The sequence below is a fragment of the Abramis brama genome, assembly GCF_963993115.1.
Source record: "Abramis brama genome assembly, chromosome: 17".
Taxonomy (NCBI): Eukaryota; Metazoa; Chordata; class Actinopteri; order Cypriniformes; family Leuciscidae; genus Abramis; species Abramis brama.
In genome coordinates, this window is record NC_139979.1 from 15,775,831 (window position 1) to 15,801,492 (window position 25,662).

The 25,662-nt window shown below is 37.6% G+C and overlaps 1 protein-coding gene across 1 annotated transcript in view; it reads right to left on the reverse strand.

The window, feature by feature from the left end:
- galnt1 (UDP-N-acetyl-alpha-D-galactosamine:polypeptide N-acetylgalactosaminyltransferase 1) overlaps positions 1-22,529 on the reverse strand; it is an 89,595-nt gene extending 67,066 nt beyond the window's left edge. Inside the window, exon 1 of the mRNA XM_084089709.1 lies at positions 22,172-22,529. The gene's annotated coding sequence lies outside the window, so the exon portion shown is untranslated. The remainder of the gene's footprint in view (positions 1-22,171) is intronic.
- Positions 22,530-25,662: the final 3,133 nt, after the last annotated feature.

The window sequence follows — 25,662 nt, forward strand, 5'->3', positions numbered from 1 at the left end:
CTTAAATTATATAAAGTTTTTGTTTATAAACAGTAGGGTCAAATAATACTGACAATGCTTCTGTTTTGCATTTACATGAATTCTTATATTTTTCCTCTTCAGTGCTTTGGAAATATGTGATAAATGTATGTCATGCCAACGCAGTATTTGAATGGGATTGAAGTGAGACTCACTTCCTCAAATAAACTCTTTCACTTGAGTGTTTCTCTGACTGAAGCAGTCCTAAAAAGAACTTTCTAAAGCACAGCAGCAGAGTCAGATCACTGATAAACGATGTGCTCCAAAAGCCCCTGGTGCAATGAAGAAAAAAGATTTCTAAAACTCTCCACTGCCTTGTAATCCCAAACTGAAAAAAAATTACCATTTAAACCACATGTAAAGATTATGAGTGACAAATTAACATGTTAATTTAGTACACTTAATTAAAATTAAAATTCAAAATAAAGTGTTAGAAGTATTTAGCATGCTCCCTGACCCATACATAAAACCAATTAAAAGCATGTTTTTGTGAGCCGATAGTCAGCCCAGCCCAGCAACTACAAGTATCGTGCTTAAGCATGAGACACATTCTTGTGTTCAAAAACAGCTAGACAGAATGAAACAATACATGGAACAAAGTGGTTTCATTATGCATTTGATTTTGAACTGCTAGGCATGGTGTCATTGCACAACACGACACGGCAACGTAACTGCAAAATACATCAGCTTGACACATGTATGTAGATCGACAATTTTAAAAAACGCAGAGGGAATGCACAAACACATCTTGTGGGAACTGCCTCAAGGTCAATCTGGAACAATCAATCAAAACTGATTGCAAAACTGATGTGGACTGTAGGCAAGTGATATGTTCAATGGCATGGAGATAAAACAAACAATATATTGACTTCTATAGAGAATTGTTGTTTTTTTTCACACTTTTTTTACTTGTTACCATAAAAAATACGTCTTTGAATTCTAAAACCTTCTCAGCAAATAATGATGCATGTGCGATTAATTTGATGCTGATGTTGCAGCATATGAATTAAAGGGGTACTTAATAGCAGGCAAAATTAACTTTCAATAAGACTTGTCTGCCTATGCATGCAGTAACATGTAGTTCTATGTCTGTTTAGTTTCATTGTGTTTTGGTTCTGTTTTCCCTGTGTTCTCTATGCTTATTTGTTTCCATAGTTCGTAATTAGGCTTTATTGGCTTCATTAGGCTAATTTACACATCTGTTCTGTTTTACCTTGATTACTCTCCCCAAAAATGTAAATAAGCGTTTCCGTGATTCACCTGCGTGTTCATTATTAGATTGTAAAATGAAGACTTTCTCTTTATTCTCCAATGTAGTGCGCTCATTACAGCCATTCAACCGTAACAGCAGTAAAAAGGTAAAACATTTTTTGAAATCAGTGCAACCTGTCTAGAGAAAATTGAGAAGAGGCTGTTGTCTTCTCTTTTGCAAAATAGGTAGGAAAACTTCAACACCCATAATGCACTGGGCCTGTTTCCAAGGCCACTCCCAGGCTGTGTACGAAATCGCCCCCTATACCCTTAAATAGGACAATATTTGAGGGGACAGCCATTTGCAGTGGTGTCCAAAACAATAGTGGACAATATCAAGTGCACTCATTCAATCCCACAATGCACCGCAATAATGAGTGTACAACCGATGTACGCTCAACGGCAAGAGAATACCCATAATGCACTGCAAGAGTCACACGCCAAATGAATTCTCACGTCTCGCCAGAAGATGCCGCCCACAACTGAATCATTCATCCATCCATTTTCCAAAAAGCTGGTCCAAAGTGGCTGCAGCATAATATCGCACAGGTAAAATTTCCTTTTTAATTGATTATTAAATTGTTTAATTAAGGTTATACATGCTAGTTTCCTTCAAGAAACATCTTTTCATTACTACTGGAGCTGCTAGTTTGCCAAATTTCAAATGATTTTTAAACAGCAAGCACAAACTACACAAAAGCAGCAGCCTGTCCGGCGCACTCAGTGTCCAATTCCCTCACTTGTTTCACTGCTTAAAGTGAACAATATTAGTGGAGTAATGTAGGGAATAGTGAATGAGGGTGTAGCAGCACAGCACCAGTCTGCTATGGATATGCTTATTGCTTACCGGTCAAATGCCGCCTTGCTTTAGAAGGAAATACTTCTTAGTAAACTGATCCAGTGGCTAAAGGCAGCACAGATTCATAAATATGGAGAAAACACTGCAATGAAAAATCTGAAAAACCTCTCTGTTTGTAGTTAACATTTCAAACTGGATGTTACGAACAGCATTTTAGCCCAATTGGAGGGGGAAAAACTGAAAGAAACAAAATGCTGTTGTCGAGTACAGGTAAGAAAGCTGTTGCCATGATAGAGTTCCATTTTTACCATAATGCTGTTTAAAGAGTAGACAAAGTAAGATACATTTTTCAGTAATAAAACTCTTACAATAACTGTTTTGTGCATAATCCTCTGTTGATCCAACTGTCCTTGGCATGGACACAAAGATCCCATGGAGCTGTCAAAATTCTAACAAATTAATGTGAATTTCTCTGTCCATACTAGTCATGTGGTGCAAGAGTCACATTAACTTTTTAATCCATTACCAGTCCAACTAAAATTTCATTAAATTCAAACATACTCAATAATGCTGGCTCATTAAAGTCATTTTATGCAGTTTAACATGCCTTTGTTGGCACTGTATGATTACAATCCAAACAGCCCATTTCCTCTAAAGAGTTTCTCCATCTGTAGTAAACACACCGAATCCCTTTGGTGGGGAATAAGGAGGCAGGCACACCCTGCTGTATTCATAGCAACTCACTGCCATCAACGTCACATCAAGTTATAATTAGCATCCAACCTGTAGCACTTCAACAGACCTCCTCCATCCCCGGCAGCACACGCTTAACACAGACTTCCTTTTGGCCTCAATCTGCTCTTAATGAGAATTACAGGAATAAGGGGCATGTCTCAATTCCACTGCCTTTTCACCACACAATCCTGTGTCTTAAAATACAGAGTTTAAGCATTGACAACATTCATTTTAGATTCTCAGTCTGCTGAGTCATTCTGCCCAATCACTTGTACACACCCATTATAAAGTTAGTCAAAAATCAGGGGTCAGCCAATGGCTGTGAAGTTTATAACAGCCACTTAGATCAATACTCACAATGCACTTTTGCTGCTTACTGATCACACTGTTGTCTCAAAAGCTTCTCTGTCTCCCTTTCGGTTTAATTTCTCTCTCTCTCTAAGTAAAAAGGACATGTGTGGACTCAGTTGCTTCAATTACCTAATTCTTCAAATTCAAAATGTAAAAAAAACACTAATGGTTCAGTATTTTGAGAACTATTATAATAGAACTAGAATAATATGGGAATTCAGACCACCTGCATAGCTAACTACTTCTTTTTCTCATAAATTACCATAATGTCTACATTTATTTTAAAAAGAAAACAGGAAACAAAGAGCGAGGCAAAACAGAGGGACACCACAGAGAAATTCCACCCCTTTTTCCTCAGACCAGCTCTCAGGGGGTCAGACTAAGGAATGCAGTAAAGCCGCTGAGCCGAGAAGACCAACCAATCATGCAAATCAGAGCCCAGAGAGAGAGACTGAATGATCAGAATGAACAAATTCCTCTGCTTTGTCTCAGTCTCTCACTCAACATGCCAACATCAGTTGAGAAAAGTGAGAAAAGTGAGAGTAGAATTAAACAGTTATCATAAAATGTCAGATTGTTTTAAAGGAAATGTTTTTTTATATATATATATAATATACATAATTTAATGTATGACATGTCACATTTGCAATTTTACCTGGAAAAATCTATTTTATACAAGTTTTAAATATTATATTTTAATATTTAATATAATACTTATAATTATATTTAATATACTATTATATAGTATTTAATATAACATTATATAATATTTAATATATTTAAAAAAATATATAATATTTAAAAGGTGTACCCTCACGTGTATTGGTTCAAGAAAAAATTACTTTTCACATGACATTTTTAGATGGATTAAATTAAATCATTTCTTGAAAATAATATAAACGTTTTGTTTTTTACATATGAAGCCAACAAGAATGTGGTACATTAGCTTTAATTTTGATTTTCACTGTGAACACTCATGTCATTGACGCTCATACGTATTGAAATACTCATACACATTTTGCACAAAAAAAAAAAAAAAAAAAAATCCCAAAGAGGGTTCCCAAAAGAGGGAAAAAAAATATTATCCAAGTTTCAAAAAACATGAGGGTAGGATAATTACTGGTGAATTATTTCTTTTAATATCTCTGATTCACTAAAACGTGCTAAAACCCAGCAGCTCCACGCGTTCTCCAAGTTGAGCCGCACAAATCAGATGACCTTAATCGGGAAAGTGGAACAGTCAGGCCGTATGAATTAAACTAATTAAGCTATTGGCTTCAGATTGAATCAGCCGGTTAGCAATCATTCCAGCTCACTCGTTATAAAGGCCTCTCAATTATGATTTAGAGCTTCATCAATATTCTATTTATTGTGCGGTAATTGACGTGCGCACAGTGTCCGGCAGCTGGCCTAGTTCTCTGCTTCTGGCAGATTAAGTCTGTGGAGTCTCTGTGCAGCCGAGCTCAGGCCATTCAAACACGAGGCAGAGAGCGATTTCAACCAGCTCAACTTTCGCACAAGCGCATACATGCACGCAAATACATGTAAATATTTCCCGTCTCCCTAATGCATGCATGGCCGCTGCAATAAAATAGGTTTATACAGTGGCACGCTTGGAGATGAATGAGAGATGATTCATATGGTTAAACTAATTTGAGCACAGACGCACTGAAACAAGACCATTCTTATGCTCAACGTCTCTCTCAAACACAATGGTAACACTGTACGCAGTGTGTATACAGCTGCTATAAGCTGATACATGCTATCAAGAGCTTGAAGATAAAGTCATTGGGAGAAAAGACAGGATTTCACGCACACACACACACACATTTCTGACACTGCAGTTATCTCAGTAAGCTGTGATTGTGTCTGCTGACTGCTGAGGTGAGATCCCCCAACTGCGCATTTGAAGAGCTTTTTTGGAGAGCTTCCTTACTGTCCCAGTGCTTCCTGTCTGATATGGAAATCCCCATTTGGTCTATTGTCATCCATGTACACACAAAAATATTCTCCATTCCAAAAACCCACGAGTTATTAACAAAATGATGAAAAGTGACTGTAGAAAATGGCATTTAACACTTTGTTCCCCATCTTCTTTAACTCGCCAAATGGCTTTATACACATGCACAAAACGGACGCGTTTAACTCCTTACGTATCTTCCTAACTCTCGACAGATGGATACTACTGCTATCTGCCTGACAGGAAACACAGCTGGTGCACAGGATGTGATGTCATCGTGACCACTCGTAAACAACTGTCTGGTGTCTTCCTCCAGCATTTTTCTGACCTTTGAAGTGAGTGAGTGTAGCAAGGTTAGATGTTATGGGAAGGCGGGAACCGGCGAACATTTAAAGACTTTAATAATAAAATAAACAAATACAAAATGAAAGTAAAGACAGCAGCCCCTCACGGACGACTGCGGTCACATGCAACAAAACACAACATAAACCCATGTCGCTCCTCCTTTTATGCTTCCGCTCCTCCGTGAGAGATATGAGACCGGTGCGTCACGCAGGTGTCGCTCATTATCAGTCACGCCACCGGCCTCGCGCCATTCTCCCCCACGGCCCTCGGCCTCGTCCTGCTCGCCACAGTGAGCAAGATGAGATTTTTGAAATGGCTACTTAATCACATTGACACCTATTAACATTCACCTTGTGAATGTTAGTAGTGAAAGTTAGACAGCATTAAATGAATACATTCCTCATTAAAATGAACCAAAAAAAAAAAAATATATATATTTTTTTTTATTAATACAGTATATGATATTATTAATAAATTACCTCAATTACCAGAAATGGATGGAAGGACGGAAAATAAAAATGTCTAAATAAAAAATAAAAAAGTAAGAAATAAAATCAATCGTCCAGAAAATGTAGGCATTAAGAAATTATAATGTACGGTATGGAAAATAATGTATATACATTTAAAAATTTGCTAAATTTAGCTGTTATTAAAGTATATGTGTAAGTGAGTGTTAGATGATGGACAAAGTTAATCTAAATGTAAAAATTTGAGGAAATCCGGATGAACAATTAAATGTACAATTTCAGCCAATACTACTAATAAAAAATGTAAAAAAATTAAAATGTATATATATATTTTTTTACATTTTAATTTTTATAATAATAATAATAATTAATAATAATATATATTATTATTATTTTATTTTTTTAATTAAATAATATTTTTTTACAAAATCAGCTGATAACAGATATAGTACTTGTATATTGTGCATCCCTAAATATTTTAAATTTAAGATATACACTACTACTTTAGGCTACTCACAATTTAAAAAAATCTCAAACCAGCTTTAATTTAAAGATTTGATGAAAAATGTAAATCAGAAATCAGTCTGTAGGAGACAAACTATGCCAGCTAGGGTGATAAATGAATGACTAACTGACTGCCGGGCAGATTCACGCTAATACCATTAGCTTTAGAGCTTAAACAGTACAACTAATGGGTGCAAGCCAGCAGAACCACTACGAAAGAACAGAACTGAACCGAGCAGCGCCCACAGAGACGAGATGTGGCAATCTCTCGCCAGCTGCAGCACTCCGGGACAGTCGAGTTTTGGAGTCATCTCCTCATACAGTGTGTTCTTAAATCCAGCCTAATCCTCTGGGCTGTGCACAGGATGAACGGGCCGATGGAGGGAGGATGAAGAGAGAGATGGAGAGATGAGCGAGGGATGAGAGAGGGAATTGTTCAGAGATGTTCCGGGTTGATCCGCAAGACTCTCGTAAATCCTTGCTGGATCTCCTGTGGCTTTTGTGACCTGGCTGTGACCAATCAAGCCACCAATCGGTCAAGCGAGCGCATCACACACATACGCTTACAATATCTCTCCTTTAGGTGTTTGTGTCTTTTACTAATCCTCTTAGAGCTTTACATTGCTGCAAGTTCATCTGATACTGGGATAAGAGGCCCCTCAAACTACATGATCTCATGAAGAATGTGTGCACACGTGTGCGTGTGGGTCATGTATGTCCATACAGAAATTAATTTCGGATTTGCTCTATTACATGAACCATGCTTATTACAGATTCCCTATTAGCAGCAGGCATGTTCATTTCTCTTCAGACCAGAAGTTTCCCGCAGAATACAATTCATTTTCAAAGCATGCTGCAGAGTTTTCATAATTAATGCTCGCCGAGACTTGTTTATTATTAGCAAACATAATTACTTTTTGTGAATAAAAACCTCATGCCAGGGCTCCAGACAAAAAGAAAATTACTAGGGAGCGGTTTTGACTCTTACAATGAAACATTTTGAAGTCAAATTACTTTAGTTGATAAATTATATAATCACTCAATACAGATGGTTGTTCAGAAGTGCTTCGGTTCATTGAGCTGCTACGTTCACAGCTTCTGGCTTCAGCTTTTAAAGGAATAGTTCAAATGCCTTTTTCCTTTCCCTCATGTCATTCCAAACCTATAAGATTTCCGTTCATCTTCGAAACACAGTCTGTCCACTGAAAGTCCATTCCACCAAAACTATGATGCTTCAAAAAGTTCAAAAATACTAATATAATCAAGCGGTTTAGTCCAAGTTTTCTGAAGAGGCATGATCGCCTTTATATGATGCTTTTATTCACATATAAACATTGATCAACGGCACGCACATACATACTGTAGAGCTCATCAAGTATGACAAACAGAAGATCAAACGCGTGTTTGCCGTGCAAGAGCCAATGAGGTTTGTTCTTGTGTCACGCAAGCCAGTTCGAGTTGCTGCAAGAACCAAATGAAGTTTGATTGAGAGTGATGACTCTGAACAATTCACTATCTGACTGAGTGGCTGCATCCAAAACCCTATAGTAGGTACTATTTTTGCATAAGTAACTAATTACTTTGAGACAGTTAAAAAAGTGTTCTATAGGCCTAGGGCCAGATTTACTAACAGCTTGCGCCAGCGCAAACCCTCTTTTGGCATTAAAAGACTACTGCCAGGATTTACTAACGACACACAGTGAAAAATTAGCACTGAAAAGGCGTGGACAGTTATTTTTGCGGCTGACCTTATATTGCATGTTTTTTGGGGATTTTCCCTTTTAGGAGGAGGAGAGTATTTAAATAAATATTAAGGTTGGCGCTTGTCAATGTACTGGTATTTGCGCCATTATTTACCACCCCAAAAAAAGCATGTCTTAAAAAAGCATCTACTTTGTAGATCGCGTTGGTCATTATGGAAATTATCTGGCTACATCTGTGTTTTTTTTCATTTGTGCGCCGCAGAACTTTCCACTCCCATCGGCGCTGTTTCTGAATTGCGCTCTCACGCTAATTTGCCCTGTTTAGTAAATCTGCCCCATAGTATGACTGTGTGAAGTATGAATATAATCCATATGTACAACATCTGTCATGTTGTTATTGTCATGTGACCTATACCAGAATCAGTTGCATTGCTTCACTGCCATACACAAATCCTATCCTGTGGCCTCTTTGGAAAGCAAAGTTTTAGATGTGCACTTCTGCACGCTACTCACTAGGTGTAGTTCGTCATCCAGGTACTATTTGCCAACTGTTTTATGAATACTGTGAATTTGGAAATACTACTTGGCTCACATATTGTTTTTCATCTAATATATAATAGGGAAGTATGCAATTTCGGTCTGATTCAAGCCTCAAGTTAGTATGAGGCTGTTTCATGAATCTTTTGACTGAATCATTAAAAAGATCCAGTTCATAAAAGTCACTATTTCACAAATCAGAGACATCATGACTCACATGGTGTTCGTTGTTGCATGAAGGAAACACTGGTGCGCATCCTATCAAGATGATACATGACAAAACCACATTCGGATGAGCAGTTTTTCCATCTGTCGCCAATGATAGGTCGATTTTTCTTTAATGGGGAATCTAAAAAAAAAAGTTTTCAAAGTTGAGACTAAAAGTTGGGTGCTTCAAAATCATTGACTAACCACAGGCATATTACCAAGAAGTCAGACAACTCCCAAAATTAGATGAGTGTACTTGGAGGATAGGCTGACCCCCCGTCTGTGCAATAGCATACTCTTGGGCCCTCATGGCCAGTTTGTGTTCCTGCACTGAGACATGCACAAAATGTTAACAAGAAACCAAGTACTCCAAAACAAACATCGCCTGACATTTGGAATAATTCTCCCAACTCACTGTAAGATGAGACTCAGGGGAGAGACATGAACGAGCATGTGCATAAGGGCATGATACGACCACATCAGGAGGTGAGTTGCTATGGAGACAAAGTAGGAGGGAAATTACCTCTGCACAGATCCAAAGGTCAGCTCTATCCCTGACTCTACTCTAGCATGCACTTCAAAGTGTTTCGCTATACCCTGACACCATGTGACTCAATGTCACAGAAGTGGGCTCGGGATTTGAGCATTCATCATTGGGATGAGTCAAAGGAACAAACAGCAACAGCAAAGTCTGCTCAAAGACTTTCTCTATCGGCCCTCCGGCATTATGACTTTATACCTGCGCTAGTCGCTGCGAAGAGACTGACGTGGGCCGCTAATTCCCTGAGTAAATAGCGATACTGTACAATCACGTTGCTATTGCAAAAACATGTCTGTTTAAAAATATGAAAATAAAACAATACATTTAGTGAGGTTTATGTTTAAGTCAACATGAAATATCATTCACAGCCCAATTTACTTCCATAATGTGACATATTTCTGACTTAAACAGGAAATTTAACAAGAAAAAGGCTTTGCTGTCATTAAACGTGCTGCATCTTCACGAAAGTTAAACATTTGTGCGTGTTTTTAAGCCTTTCCAACTTAAATATTCAAAGCAAATAGACACAAAAGTACCTGCGTCTCTCAGTTTCGTACTTGCATGGTGTGTGATAAGTTTTGTGTGCGCAGCAACACGCATCCAAAGCGCGCACCCAGAACGCCGCGTCTCACAGTGCACGAATATTCTTTCACGTCTTCCTGAGCTTGAACGGACATATTCACACAAAATTGTCAAAATGCCCGTCTTGACGAGTATCATCGTAAACATGGTCAGTTATGTCTTAAGTGAACTTAAACCTGTGAGAGATAAAATGCATGTGTAACAGTATATTTGATCTGTGCAGCTCGTAAAGTGACAGCAGCCTAATATTCCTGCAGCTGTTTGTTTTTATATGTTAATCAAACAAGAAACAGAAAAAAAAGATCGCTCACTGCTCAACTGAATAACTGTAATAAGGGTTCATCTATATTTATACAGTGAAACTATGCAGTTATATTTTATATTTGATTGCTATCTCTGTACCAGAAAATCTAGTTCAGACCTACATGAAAAACCTGAAAATAACTGTTTATTTCATTTGTATATGTTTTTTCTGTTGTGTTTATTTCTGCTATTGCTTGTAATTTGATTATTTGTTCTTTTTCTTTTTTTTTACTTACTGTCTTTAACAATATTACATTTATAGGAGTTAGGCTAGTAATAAAATATTTTTAAAAAAAAACTGTATTAAGACTGATTGTTTTGTTTTTTTTCAGTGTTCATTCAATTCACTGCTCATGTTCAGCTCTTGGATTTGTCTGCTTGAAATCTCGTGATTTTACGTGAACATGCTCCTTTGCAGCCACAAAAAGCTGAAGTGAGAAATACACAGACAGAAGCACACCCACACAACTCTGCTCCGTTGAGGCCTGCCCACTTATCACAGGTCTGTGGAGAGCTCTTCTTCTGTGTGAGACTGTGGTCTGCATGCGATAAGTTTGCTGTGAGAGCATAGTGCAAACATGCAGCACAGTCGGAAACATGATAACTCAGAAACCTGCAGGACAGGAGAAGCTGTGCTAATAGACTGAGCAGGGGAGAGTGGGTAAGCTGTGCCACTTCTTTAAAGGTTGTCCTCTAGGCATGAAGAAATTAGATCTAAAACTAAAACCTAAATATATTTCAACTGAAATTAGAATAAAGTGTCAACAAATTAATCTTTGGGGAATATTTGAATGATTTACATTGCAAATAAAACATTAATCCAAATGAGAGAGGGGGGGAAAAAAACAGTTAACCAATGCATAAATCTCACACCAGCCAGGAATTGTTTTAATAATCAAAATATTGCTACAATTTTCAACATTTTGGGCAAAATGCAACATTTAATAATTCATGGCTAATATTTAGCCAAATAATTTACATTTGTAATTATAACAAATCAACAATTCTTACCATCATGTAAAGTCTATTTTTATATTTTGCTTTGAACATAAAATTTATGATTACCTGCCATTCTAGGAAATTGACTTTGCAATACAAAAAAATAAAATAAATAAATAAATCTATATAATTGTATGGCCATGTGTCTAAAAATGAAATACAGTTTGGTTTGATAGATTAAGGAAGTGACACATCTTACCCCACACCCCACTACTCGGGACAGTTTGCTCAAACAGACTAGTGCACTAATGTAACAGAAGACACAAAGCAATGATAACAGTTTAATGTCTGCGAGAGTTTTAATGTACTTGATTGAACTGAACTACATCGCAGTGTCGTCGTTAGACAAAGCTCGGCTGCAGAAAAATGAGAGAACATAAAAACGATTTATTTAAAGCCATTTGTAGAGGGCACCCTGCAAAACCCTGATGATATCACTGCACAGCCTTTCTCTCTCCTTTTGAGACAGAGGGCGACTGCATGGGAGAGAAAATCAATCAAGAGCGCAGTGTGAGTAAACACTTCAGGGAGGCACAGCCACAGATGCAAGCGCTATGGACAAGTCACGTCTGCCAACCCCCCCAAACCAGCTAGACACACACACGCAATGAAATGGGTTGTGAAACGAGAGAATGCATCTCCTCTCGAGAAAGGCACAAGCTGTCGTCACTCCTGCTCAAAGCGAAAACAGCGAGAGAGACAGTGTGCGTAAATTCAGAGTGAACACGGGTGAATCTGACTGCAGTAGATGTGAAAGATATAGTAATCGATTGTCGAGTTCACGCGCGTGATCATAGGTAACTAAACCTATGCGCGTGAACTCGACAATCGATTACTATGGACTTCGACTGAAAACAGGATGTAAATACAGGTATGTGCGCTGGCCGAATTAACTTCATTTTTATTCATATCTTTCACATCTACTGCAGTCAGATTCACCGTGTTCACTCTGAAGGAATCACTCACATTGGCTGGGCACTTGTAATGACACATCAAGGATGTTAAGAGGCTAAAAGCAGGTTTAAAACTTGCCCCATTGAAGTCAACAGGGTGCAAATTTTAAAAAGAGGATAACATGGTGTAGGCAACACCGATTTTTGTCGTTGTTCTCTGTACTGACAGCACTCCAAATTTACAAAAAAATTAGCTCAATGTTAAAATTGACCGGAGTTCTCCTTTAAGGTTTTTCTCCCCCCATTGTTTTAATTTTAGTTTTAGCATAACATTATAATACCATGCATATTTTTACTTTGGTTTGGTTTCTTTAAATACAATTTTTTTACATTTGACATTTGAGGCTTAATGCTTGAAAAAAGCAATACGAGTTTTTCAGGAAGAGTGTTTTCAAAACATCATTCAAATTAAATTGTGATAATCGCAATTACAATTTCAAGGGAATAATCGACAATTATGATTTTTGTCATAATGCCCTAATTGCAGTACTAGGACAATTGTAGATTATTTCTCTTGAGACAAACTGTTATTCAATTATTTTTTACAAATTATACATGGGAAGCGAGCAACACAACAACACTAGAACACTCATCCTGTTATAATGAATGAAGGCTTCATTGTAAGTTCACATTTTTTCATAAGAGACCCTGCAGTTCAGCATGAGCTCATCGACTGTCCACGCACAGGGTTCTGGACTCTGTACAGAATGACTCTCTTATTTACATTGAGTTGTTTATAACCCAAGTGAATACTGACTGTCGCACTCTCTGCATAAGCAAGGGGAGCAACATATCAAAATTTAAAAGAACCAACTGGGCTTTTCACTTTGGTACTAAAGCTTCTTTTTGAGTGTCAAGGGATGTTTCTTCAGCTTTCATTTTCAAGTGTCACCGCAAATAGAAGCATGAATCATTAACATGTAGACCAGACTACTGTACTCAATCAAAACACCTCTGATTTGTTAATGCGTTCATGCACATGATAATAACATTAACTTTATTGGTTATGTAAGATTACTGATAATATGCAGAATTGCAGATAGTAGGCTATTTTGTCCAAATTAATAAAGATAATAACTAAAACCAATGACTTTAATTGCTTCAAGTGAATTTAGGCATCACAACATTATAATGTACAGTATGAGAAATTTTGAAATCTACTAAAGATCACATTTAACAGTGTTATTAATGTTTTTGAAGATTAACTTTAAGTGAGCGTTATGTCAAGGGTAATCTAAATTTAAAAATGGTTTAAATGAATGTAGCCTACAATCAAATATCCAATATCTGGTATCCAATATCTATCAAACTGATATGGTACCGATTTATTGTTCACTTTGACCAGCATGAGTTGTTTTTAATTGTGCTACAAAAATGAATAAATGGATTAAAAAAATCCTTAATGGCAGTAGATTTAAACAGAATGCTGTAATCGTCACGTCGGAATTAGTTCACTTTTAAAATTAATTGTGTAGCAAAGCAGCAATCACACAACAAAATCTTCATATTGCATCATATCATGTATCATTAAGTCTTCAGTGGTCTTCACATCGGATACCTACATCCTTCTTTCCAAGTCACAGCATTGTTGTTAAGCATCATGCTATGTAGTTGTAAATTAGTTGCAAAATGCCTGGTTCTTAAGCTCTGGAGACCAGCTACATAAACATGAACACCATTAGGGTTGGTTTCCCATCGACTGAGAAGCGATACAAGCTCAACATGCCGCAAATGAGGACTTAGCATTGCAGAATGAGGTCTGTGGAGACCTTTAGGACAGCAGTAGCTGAGCCTGAGCAAGCAAGCTGTTCTATCCCCTAAAGCAAACCTAAACATCATTTATCAGATAATCTGACTACGGTGGCAGTTTGCAAGTAAACAGAGTTGGTGAATGGGAATCTAAAAATATTTGCCGTATCCTAAAAAAATTAAATAATAATGAATATTATTTAGAATTGTTCCAATAAAATAAAATAAATGAGAAAGCAACATTGCTTGTTGCTGAATCATGTTGTGATTAGTCTGTTAGCTTAGCGATTAACACTGGCCACTTGCTGATTTAGATAAGATGTCTTTCATGCTGTCAAGCATTAAGTTAAAGATTAACAAAAAGCAAAGAGGTGAAATTGAGCAAGCAGATTTTTATGGTTTTAGTTTTATAACTACAATAACTCACTCTGTTGTGGCCTCCTGAGTCCCATTGCAAATAGGTTTGCTACAATGAAGTCTACGGCTAATCGTGACAGAAATTCTGTAACACTCATAGGAAAAGATTAAATTAGTCCTGCCAGACTTTTCCAAATACTGCAGATGTAACATATTACTGGAACTGGCCTGTCCTCTATAGTGGAATTGTTTTGCATGGACTGCATTAGCAGGCCCAACTCAGTGCTGTTCCTTTAGCGAGTCTGGCTCTGATACCTTTTGGCTAAGGATGACCCATTTCCATAAAACACTATCTGTACTCAGAGAAGGCCAGAAGCACTGTCAAATGTACACGCTAACAGCAGGGCATCCAGCACACGCACTTGAGGTTTTTCCTCCAATACGCACATCAGAAGACATTTCAGAGTCATAAAGCACAGAATGAGGTCACCAGTCATCTCACTGTCTAACCTTTCACTACTGCAACATGTGCTCAATTTCATCTTCGTTTTAAAGCTTAGCCAACTGTTCTTCTGATATAAGTGTTCTGTGTTCAGAAACTGCCACAAACTGTTAATAATATACATCTACAGACTACAGACAAAAAGTTCGGAGAAGGTCAGAAAGTTGTTTTCTGAAACTTTCATTTGAATGATTTCTGAAAAAATATTAAAACAGAAAACAGTTCTATTAAATGGGAATAATATTTCACAGAATAACTGTTTATTACTGTGTTTTCACTGTGTTTTTGATAGAGTAAATGCAGCCTCGGTGAGAATAAGAGACTTCTTAAAAAAAGAAAAAATTATTCCGACCCCAAACTTTTGAACAGTAGTGTATATCCAATATAGTGTGATAACAATACATTAAAATAATAATAATAATAATAATAATATCTACTCAAAAGCAATATATGGTATCAATACATTGTGCTCAATGTCAAGTCAAGAAAGATTCAAACCCACATCCTTTCACACTTTTTCACATAAGCTGAGCGCCTAAAAGAGTGAAATCCAAGAATCACCCCCATCTCAATGTTACATCCCCTCTTTACGTCCACTCACATTCACACAACACAGCTCTCTCTTCAACTGTGTAACCAAACCTCCATTCCAGTTTCGGTTCTCTTCAGCACACGCGTCTGTAACTCGACCAACATCCCAGTTTCTATAGTTCTGTTCAGCGCACGTCTCTTTATCACAATGTAATCTGCCTGTTTCCTTTGTGCCCCTGTTATCCGATCTAAAGCCAGTCACTTTACATCCTGAGCCATTATACCATCCGCCACTTAATATAGTTTAATGTCTCTCTGACTTCATTAAGGGACGGAAGCAAGTGGACAACTAACTCATTACTCCAGTCTAATTCCGAAGTTCTGCCGGCTGCTCTATTGAACCACTTCCAGATATACATTCTGCATATTTCTCAATATAAAACAAGTTTTACTACCACAATACTTGCCTATAAAACTCTGGCCATCACAAAACATCATTTAGATCACCGTCTCTCAACTGGCACAGATCAGAAAATTGTGATATTTAGGTCCTTGCGCTTGAAGGCAAAATGATTCATTGCTAAATATGACAGGCGAAGAGAAAGAAAAAGATAGACAGAAAAAAACAGAGGAGGAGGGAAAGAGAGGGAGAGAATGATAGCAAGGGAGTTGTGAAGAGCAAAGATGAAAGGAAATCAAAGTAGAATCCCAATGCGTGGAGAAGGGGATCTCCTGTGATTAATCATCCTCCAGCCCAGTATGAGAAGAAATAATCTTGTTAATGTCAACAAAGCCGAATATACGCTCCAAATGCAGTTTCAAGATGTGGGATTTCAAGATGGCAGCGTAAAGATGATGTCACGCTACCTGATAGACGGCCTAACGATAAAGAACATGCGACGTCGACCGATGGGCCACAGATCAAATCAGCCGTAATGGGCTTTAATTTCATTTCAGACCAGCGTGGAACACGGGCTCAAAAGTCTGTCAACATCTCCTACAGATATTGCCCCCAATTGAATGAGAAATCACAGAGAACATAATTGTGGTGAATTTGCTAGCCGGTGGACCATGAGCTGGAGATCTGCATCTCCACCACAGCAAAAAGACTCTGGAGCAAATGTAATTACAGCCCAGCTGCCTCTGTTAGACAAACACATGGTTGGAACTTCCAACGTTAGTTCACCCAAAAATAAAAATTCTGACATCTTTACTCACCCGCAATTTGTGCCAAACCTGTATGACTTTTTTCACCAGAACATCAAAGAAAATATAGAATTTTTTTCTGTTTTATATTAGACACAGAACATCCTACTTACTAATACTATTCAAAATACTATACCATTTCCACATATAAGCGCTTTTGCTTTACTTTTTCAAAAGTATATTATGCTGATCTCATCTGTCTACTGCTCCACCGCTCACAGGACAGTTCCCCTTTCTGTCTGGCAGTCTTTCTTTCTATATTCCCAGATGTTTCAGTTCCTCACCTGAAACTCAAGTGAAACAGTTCCAGTTACTAAATGTGCACATCCAGGGTTATTGCAGTTTGGCTAACTAAAACTAAACCAAAAAAACATGTTTGTTATATATAAACGTTGACTGAAATAAAATATAAAACGATTTTATTTCAGCCAGTTGCCAACATTTCTCATTTTCGTAACTTTAGATTGATGTACTAAAATAACTAAAACTGATATAAAAAAAAAACTAAACTATATAGACATATCTAAAAAAAAAAATAATAATAATAATAATAATAATAAAAATGACAAAACAGAACAAAATGACTAAACAATTTATAAATTAAGATGAAAATGGAAAATATAAAATAAAAACAAATTCCAGTTCCAAGTTCCAGATAGCTTAACCGGGGGAGGTTTTTGTTTTAGGTCACATTCAACAAAAATAGAAGACAGAAATCACAAACTATGCCAATAATAACTCTAACATATATATACACATAAACAACATTCTCTTTATATTAGTACTTAAGATACACTTTAAAAGCATATATGTTTGCCAACCCAAATGCACATGGAGGAAGTGTTCAGAAAACAATGAAAGCAATGCAATTCTGTAGAGCGGCACAAAAATTTTACTTGAGCTGAGTGAGCTTCCGCTATGCATTCAGGGATGTCAATGTATGGATTACAGGTAGGGTTGCATGATTAATCGCAATGAAACCACGCGCGATTTGGCAAAGTCTGCGATTATTTTCTGCGCAGCTTGTCAGTGCGGTGTGGCTGATCGGTAGTAAACGCTGCTCCATCTGAACACCAGAGGGCGCTCTCACGCAGACACACCAAATATGCCCCGCAGCAATAACGCACATCATTCCAGGAAATCCCTACTATGGGCATCATATTATCGCTGTAGTTGAATAAACAGAGGATTGAAACGCTTTGATTGATTAAACATGCCTTATTCTGTGTAAGAAGCCACATCATCTCACAGTATGATGCTCAACTGTCGTTATGAAGTGAGTTTGGAGTAAAAGCATGTTATTAAATGCATTTACAGAGCCGTACATCGATGACAAGCTGCGCATTCAAAATAATCGCAGCCTTTGCGATTTCATAATCGCGATAAGCCAAATTGGTTTAAGTGCGATTTCGTGTAAACTGCGATTAATCGTGCAGCCCTAATTACAGGTGTCTGCGTACTAGAATGATCATAATCAGCAAACCAAATTTAAACAATCTAGACCAGTAAATTGTACTATTTCTAATAACTTAAGGGGTAGTCACACTACACATACACTACACTCCTTCAGAGCATGACGTCATATCATGACCGCTGCAGTATCCGAAGAAAGTTTGCATGCTCAAAGTCAAATGTGACCGTGGCTTTAGACCTATAATCTTGAAGAGCAATCTATAAACATCAACGAATAGCTTAAGGTTAGACATGAGATGAGTAAACGGTGGTGGTGCTTGCTAACTGAGAGGAAGTAGCTGGAAAGGTTATGAAAGATTATTTGTTTGCGCTCGTTTCTATTTGAGATGAATGTATTAAAATATGGCCTTAAAGGTCCCGTCTCGTCTAGCATCTGCCATCAACAGGCCCTCTGGAGATCCCCATTAACCCAAATGTCAATATCAGAGTGCTTCACAAGTGCTAACGGAGGGTCTTAATCTAATCCATTACCGATGACCCTGGACAACAGTCCTAGATTTTCCCTCAGAAGTTTTCACTCTCCCAAGCTCTCATGTTAGACGTTGCCCCAATGATGGTCAACAGCACTCGTAACTGTTATTCAGTGCGTCATGCGACTTATAATTCAGTTCCACCCTCTCTTCGACATAGCATGTCCAGGAAAGCGAGTCGGCTGCTGGGTTACCGAGAAACAATGGCATTCCTGTGCTCTGTGATGCCAGGTGCCGGCAGGAACACGATCCCTTCCATCTGTCCGTCTGTTCTGGCAAGCGCTCGGCCAGGCCCGGGCAGCAGCTAGGGAGAGTCACAAAATGGGACTATTGTTCCAAAGCCTCTTGGAGGAACACACTAAATACCACCCCCCCCCCACACACACACACACTTCCCCAACACAAACGTTGACGAAAGCACATCAGCATAAACACGCACATCAGGAATGAAACTAAAGACAAACACACAGTAGAGTGTCGTACGCAGAGCCGCTGCCACTGTCAACCCAACAACATGCGCCTCACACGCATCTGCAGTTCTGCTGAAGTCTTGCTGAAGTCTTGCTGAGGGGGAAAACAGCATTCTGCGCTGCATAGCCCAGTCCCATGGAATATGATTCATTTCCTATAAATGTAGGACCCGACAGCCTCTCCTCTCCAAGATAACTACTTTCAAATCTTCCTGACCTTATTGCCAAGAACATTAGATTTTTAATGACTTTTTGGATTTTCAATTCGAAGCCACGATGAAACGGAAGTAGCAACATATCTTTTCATCCATATTGTGATATAGTCTAAATCTGAGTATGATGGAATATCCAAACAGAAAAAAATGTAGGTTGGGAACTTGATTCTATTCAAGGTTGTTGATTGGATTTTAAGATGTGGCTGTTTTGGGCGATTGTGGAGGGGCGGGGTTTAATGTTTAAGCAGACTAAATGATTGGAGAAGTCCAGTATACATCACCAGAGTCATTTTCACTGAAAGATTGAGATATGACATTTTAATTAAACATTACAACATCAAAAAACTGTCAAACAAATAAAAATACATGGATGAATCGTTCACAATAAGATCTATAATTAATTAATGATTAATGAATCATTGTATAAATCTACTAATCTACTCATTTTTCAATGGGAAAAAAGACTTCTGCATCAAAACCTGTTTGCAATTTAGCAAAATATGATGTCTGTTTATAGATTTTCCAACAGAATGAATTTTCCACTTCCTATTAAAAAAGGCCACCATAATAATTGATATTTTTCCATTAAGATGATCTCAATCCAATTAATTCTTAGAATGCCAGTGTTATTATTATAACCACTTGAAATTTACATCTCATGTTCCTTTTCTTTTTCATTTAATTTCATTCTATTACTATTTTTGTGCAATACCATAGTATTTTTGTAATGTTATTGTAAGTTGAGGTTTTGGACATGTCAAAATACAGTAAATTAACAAATAAAATAAAAAAAGTTTGATTGAAATAAAACAATCCTGCATAGACTAGAGATGCATTACGGTCTCAAACCGATGCTTTGCACCTATCCTTTTATGTTTAACGTATTCTCCAAGCACAGCAACCATTTGATGCCCTCAGGCAACGCTTTACCCCCTCACACACTGGGACTATCAATTTCTCCCAACTAAAAACACGCATGTAGCCAGGGTCTGTCCGAAATCCACATAGCCGGTGCACTGTTTAGAGGCGAGAAGACCAGTGAAAGTAGCAGATGAATAATGGATAGCTCGTTCTTTCTCCTCTGTGAAAAAACATGACAGATCAGTTCCTGCACCCTCTGATTGTAAAGCTTCATTTCTGACTCCAGGGGCCCGCCGTCTCCACGCTCTCATCTTCTAATGGTCCTACCAGTGATTACTGAGACATAAGTGCACCGTCTGTCTTGATGATCAATCATCCGCTGGATCTATAAAGACGGCCCCACCACAGAGCTCCCCAAATGTAATTAAATTTAAAAGAGTGGACGCTGCCCGATCTGCCAGCAGTTTGAGGGGCGTCGTTGGCTGTAAGCATGACTGACAACTTATTTATAGTGCTTTAGCTGCAAGCAACACAATACGTGATGATGACAACTTGGGGTGTTCGTCAGAAGCATGCTCAATTTCGTCTGTCATGTCATCAATGGACTCCTGAGAGCCACTGAGCAATAAAACAGCTCTTTTAACAGGAGAGTGCTATTCAATAATAAGCATTGCAGAATTATATCATTCAGAACAGACAAACAAGGCATCTGGGGGTCAATGTTTCCCACCAGTAAATACGACAGAAGTAGAGTAGGAGCAACTCACTGAGGATCAGATCACTTTTTAATGTCAGCCTACTTCTGACTTTTCAACTAAGGCAGCCCTCAAAAGAGCAAATGTCTGCTGCATGCCAAGTCAATCTGAACAGCAAAGTTATGGCAAGCCCTTTCAAGTAATCCAATAGAGACTGGTAGCCTTTTTCATTTTTAATAGGCCTAACTTTTTTAGCTATTCATTACATAGATCCTACTACCTAATGGTAGGATGGTGACAAGTATCCTTTGAATAAATTACTAGTACACATTCATTAGGGCCTAGATATCAGTACTTATTCCTTTGCTACAAGTCACTATCCCAAAATGTCAAGTAACTACTCCAGTGTTTCCGGAACAAAACAAAACTGAAACAAAACATTGCCACTGAATTCTACGGGAATCTGTCTATTCTGTATTCCAAATGTTGAAAGCACAGCACCATGTTCAGTACTGATTTCTTCATTATTAGTGACTATTTTAATGGTAATTATTATCTATTCCAATTTCCTAATAACAATTGAATAGATATTAGTAGCTATTTATTAGACATTAAGATGTATTCCAATTGCTGTCACGTTTTAACTAGTGGTCAGATGTTAATGTATCTATGAAGAAGCCATTTTGATTAATAATTACATTCACACAGCAAAAAAACAATTGCAAACAGTGACATAAGGAATGTTACTAACAACTGATACTAGACGTTTCTCATTTATGCATGAAAACTATAGGTTACCAATTCACAATAAGTTAATGAACTAACAATTAAAACTTTTAAATTCAACATTTGCTAACACATTAATACAAGGGTTGCATCTTACGTTAACAAAGATTAATGTAGGCTACTTGCGTTAGCAAAGATTAATAAATACTCAAAGAAATGTAGCCTATTGCTCATTGATAGGTCATGCATTAAATAACGATAAATATAGCCTACTAGGACATTCAAGTAAAGTGTTTCCAAAATATACTATATTAGAATACTTATTAGTAAATTCCACAAAAAAAATAAAAAAAAATACTATCAGTAATATAATCACACATAAGCTACTAGTAAGTTTTAATGGGGAAAATTTGTTAAAACGGCTTGCCATACATGCCTTCACTGTCCGGGTGCGATTTCTTTCAATACATTTTATAGACGCTAGAAAAGTCGCATTCCTGTATTGAAACATCGCTGCTCTTGTACAGTCCTCCTGTCTCTGCTTAACACTGACACATGAAGAGACCAGAAAAACAGTCGGCAACAGAACAGCCCGAGAAAACGATTCGGGAGCCGACAATTATGCGGGTTAAATTTTAGATATACAAATTAAAAGATTTACCTTATCTCGTTTCGACAGCGCACGAGACGATAACAGAGACCGTTGAGACCTTTCGCTTCGTCCCAGTGCGGATCTGAGTCTCCACGCGCTGGAAAAAAAATGTGATCTTCAGATGGTAGTAACGTTACCTCAAAAATTAATCCCAAACATGGTCGAGCGGAGATCTGGCCCGAAATACAGCGCTTTTCTCAAAATCCGCCGTCTCGTTCCGAGGGGGATGGTAACCCGTTAGTTTAGTGCGCGCAGGGCGGCCTGTTCGCTGGTAATTATGGTGTAAATTGGCCGAGGATCGAGGACACTCCGTCCGCTGGATGAGCGCTGCGCTCCGGCTGAAAGCACTGAGTGAGCGCCGCTATTCGGTGTAACGGAGACGGAGCAGCTGAAGAGACCCGCCCACTCTGTCAACCCGGAAGAGAACTGTCAATGAAATGGCATTAATGACATCAGTTGCACTCAAGAATGAGAGCCATGGGTGGACAGTGGAAATATTATTAACAACCTTCTAACCTCTGGCTAAATCAGTTATAAACGTCTTTGTAAAGAAAAACCGCAGCAGAGATTCTTGTGTTAGAATGGGAGAGTTGTGTATTGTTTTATTCCTTTGCTAACTCATGTAACCACCCCTCTTGGGTTCTGGTTTTACAACACTAAGGATGTGGGTTTTGTTGTATCCAACCAAGAAATCTTAACTGCTAATAAAATTTCACCCAGATTGTTTTGCAATTTCTTATTGTTGGTTTTGGTTCATATGGTTCTCAACAGTTTTTTCTTAAATAATCATGGCTTTAAAATTAAACTTTTAAAATGTATAATCAATGAATTGCACTGGGACAACAAAATGCAAAATGACTAATATGACCTTGGCTGACCAGGAACATTAACACTTTTGTATTGCATAATGTTCACGATGTTGTTTGACGTTTTGCATGAGCAACAGCAGATGTGTGATAACATATTAATAAAACACTGGGCCAAATATTGTAGCGTTACGTATTATCAAGTGACAGGTAAATATACATCAAAATACAGTAGAGTTTGATTGGATGCACAGCCTTCGATGTCAACAACATAGGCATTTTAAAAAAACTATATTTATTTATGTACAGTACTGTGCAAAAGTCTTAGGCACGTTAGTATTTTCACACAAAAAAAAGTTTTTAAGCCAGTCTCTTTTATCTTTTGCTGTGGTGTGTCAGTAGGAAATATCAGTTTACATTTCCAAACATTGCTTTTGCCATTAATTGAAATAATCCAGTGAGATTTTTGTAGAAGCTAATTGATAAATAAAATCTATTTACACAAGTGCCTAACACTTTTCACAGTACTGTAGCTTTGCAGGAAGGTTTCTTCAAGCATCTTGGAGACATTGATGTCCACAGTTCTTCTGGATTTAGTCTGTCTCAGTTTTTTCTGTTTCTTCATGTAATCACAGACGGACTCGATGATGGTGAGATCAGATCATACACTGTAAAAAAATTGCTGTAGTTATGCAGCTGGCAACAGTTTGTTCAAAGTTAAATGAACATTAAACATTAACAAGTCTTTGTCTTTACAGAATAAAACTATAAAATAACAATCTAATGCAAAGCATTCTGGGAACCAGAAATCTTCATCAACCTTTTTCTGTTTTTTTTTCCTTCAGATTTTGGTTCCCAGAATGCTTTGCATGAGGCTGTTATTTTAGTTTTATTCTGTAAAGATAAAGACTTGTTAATGTTTAATGTTCATTTAACTTTGAACAAACTGTTGCCAGTAAATAACATCAATTTAAATCTACAGTAAGTTACTGGCAAGCAGATGCCAGTAATACTGTAATTTCTACAGATTTTTTTTACAGTGTACCGGCTGTTGTCAGACTCCTTGTGCATACAGAAATCTCACTGGATTATTACAATTAATGGAAAAAGGAATGTTTGGAAATGTAAACTAATATTTCCTACTGACACACTACAACAAAATATATAAATAACTGGCTTAAAATCATTTTATTGGGGTGAAAATACTAACGTGCCTAAGACATTTGCACAGTACTCTATGTTTATATGACTAGTGCCTTTATAATTTGAATTTAGCATTGTTATTGCCTAGTTGTGTTGCACTAACACACCGATTGAAGCCAGTGGTATGTAAAACAGGTGAGGACATTTTCGGGTCAAAGAATGATGGTGGGTCTAGTGTTAGAAAAGTTTTAAAATAATAGCACTTTGGTCAATACAGACACCGGATCCGGCCCACATCTGGGCCGTGTGGAATTCATGTGTACCAGATGTGGGCCGGATCTGGGCCGACACTATGTTGCTGTCTGGGATGTTTATACTTTACAAAGTGATATTTACTTAATTTCATTGCTTATATAATTTTACATATTTTCAGCCATTCTACCCCTACCACCATTTCCCCCCCTTTGAAATAAACTGCTTAACTGCTCTATAATGTTGACATCCTGTAGTGGGATTATTTTTGAACTTTGAAAGAAAGAAAAAACTCATGTCCTGGTTTGAGAAAATACAAAATGGCAACAGTAAAACTCTTTGTCATAATTTTCAGTGTTAATGTTTTTCTAGAATAAAATTCAGTTTATTCTCTCTATTCTGTTTATTTGAAGTTGCTTCAGAACAGCTTTAGTAAAAATAATAAAGCAATATTAATATGCAAAAACCTACAGTAATAAATGAAAATGAATATATTCCTTTTGTGTCTAAGTGTACTTGCATGACTTTGCTTATGTTTTAGGAGTGCAATAATATTCATTTGGAAAATAGGGCCATATCTGGCGCTATTATTCCATGTCAATTTAGGACTACCGACACTGCATGTTTAGTCACGTTTTATCTTCTGAAATACTCTGAGTTCCATAAACTAACACACGCACGCACACACACACACACACACACACACATACACACTTTCTAAACAATGACCCGGTAAAAATACCAATCTTTCATTTATTGCAGTTAAGTTTTATTCATAAAATATTCATGGTTGTTTGCAATTGAACCTCAATACAGAATTTCCAGCTAGTTTATTTATGCATTGCATGCACCAGCCACTTGTAGCAACTTCGTCTTGATGAAATATAAATGAGACGTCAAGTGTGTTCAGTATGTTCTTTGCCCCAGTCCTCTCTCAACCTTTTATAAAAACAGTAACTCATCCATAGTAAAGCCAAAACACTACAGCAGGACTAAACTGGGGTAAACCAAACAGCTGTATTCAGGTCAAATGCCAAAAGAGGATGTAGACGCAACACTATAGCAGGAAAGAGGAGCTCTGTCCCTTCTTATCAGCGGCCACCTGCAACATCTTAGTTGTTTTCTTCAAGGAAGAGGAGAGAGAGTGTGTGTGTGTGTGTGTGTGTGTCTGGGTGCGTGTGTGTGCGTGTGTGTGTGTGTGTGCGTGTCGATCTATATGATGTGATTTCTCCGTCACATTTTTCTCTTTATGTCTCCAACAGTATTTCACTTCAAAATATGCAGAGGGGTCCATATGAA